Genomic DNA, 1,919 nt, shown 5'->3' with positions numbered 1-1,919 from the left:
AAAAATGCGATTGGATAATTTTCTTTATGCATACGTTTATGCAGCTATACAAGTTATGTGGATATATATATCCTATGACGTACAGTAAGAATGAGCCAATCACAGTCAAAAATCTTTTGAACTCTTAATTCTAATTGGCTGATACTTATGTTACGTCTTATGTTATGGTTACTATTACAGAAAGTGTGTGTCATGGCCTTTATTGCTCCTGCAGGAATCCAAACGCAGCCTCTGCAGCGCAGACGCGGTACCAATGAACACATTAGGAGCTTATTGGCTACCACATTTTGCCGCGCGCTAAGTGTTTCCGCGTGCGGAAACTAGTGTGCAGAAGTCATTAGTCGATGAAGGTAGCAATTATGTAACTTTTTCGTTAAAGCGGAAACGTGAAAAGTGAAAATTTTTTATATATGTATGTTCGTACATATACACACGTATGTACATATAAAGAATTTTCACTTTTCATGCTTCCGCACTAGAGAAAAGTTACATAATCACTACCCTCACCGACTAACGGCTTCTGCATACTAGACGCGAAAATGTTTGCCGTGCAGCAAAATGAGACGCGGTAACCAATGAACACATTAGGAGCTTATTGGCTATCACATTTTGCCGCGCGCCAAGTGTTTCCGCGTGCGGAAACTAGTGTGTAAAAGCCATTAGTCGATGAAGGTAGCGATTATGTAACTTTTTCCTTAGTGCGAAAAAATGAAAAGTAAAAATTCTTTATATATACATATGTGCGTATATGTACGAACATATATACATAAAAATTTTCATTTTTCACATTTCCGCTTTAGCGAAAAAGTTACATGATCGTTATCCAGGGCTGCGTTCGGATTCCCACCTGGATGGGAATCCCCGAATGTATATATCATCTTTGTTGTTTACCGAACGTTAAACAAGGATGACATGACACCCGGGTAAGAAATCGAACGCAGCCCAAGATATCAATCATGAAACTTTTTTCTTAGGATGAAAAGTGAAAAGTGAAAAATGGTTAAAATTTTCACTTTCCATCCTAGGGATAAAGTTTCATGACTTATACCCGGGGCTCAATTGTATATTTTGAAATAAGTTAAAAATTACAAAAGTAAGCAATGATTACTAGGTATTGACCAATTAAATTATGAATATTTTAGTGAATTTGTTCACTTTTGTAATTTTCACCTCATTTTAAGATACAATCGACCCTCAGAATGTGAAGAAAAATGTGCAAGGAAAGATTTAGTACCAACTTCACGACACAAAACAGGTCGGTATTCATATTTTCATAATCGATTCTTACATTTAAGATTGTTTTAAGTACAGTCTTTAAGATATCATAAGTCAATCCGGGGACTGCATTAATATTTTTTCAGATAGAGCAAATTATGTCAAATCGTCGATGTTCGCTAAAACAAAAAAATTTTAACTGTTTACTTTTCATAAGATAAAATAACATCTTAAGACATTATATTTAACAGTATTAAAATAAAAATGGACTATAAATATGTCTCATGTTTCGCATTTTATAGTTGTAGTCTTTGAACCTTATAAATAGTTCTAGACAGAGAGGGCAAAGATTTAGAAAGAGATTGTCCAATTGCACACACTATCCCAGCAAACGAGAATAGATTAAAATGGATTGAATTTTTTTTCTATCCAAATGCGTATTTTAAATAGCGAATAAGCTTTTTTTTGGATTTAATTGGATTGAAAAACTACATTTCTTATTCAAAATTTTGAATTAAACAGTATTCACATTGCACAGAAAAAGCTAATATTTTTAGATTGAAAAGCATTCATTTTAATTTTTTTCATTCATTCGTGAATCAATATTTCTGAAAATCTGAATCCATTTCAATTCATTTCAATCCATTCTCATTTGCTGGGTAGTTACGTATCCCCTCCAAACTAATTTTATTACATAGATTGAA

This window comes from Atta cephalotes (genome assembly GCF_000143395.1).
Source record: "Atta cephalotes unplaced genomic scaffold scaffold00002, whole genome shotgun sequence".
Lineage (NCBI taxonomy): Eukaryota > Metazoa > Arthropoda > Insecta > Hymenoptera > Formicidae > Atta > Atta cephalotes.
This window is presented reverse-complemented; position numbering follows the sequence as displayed.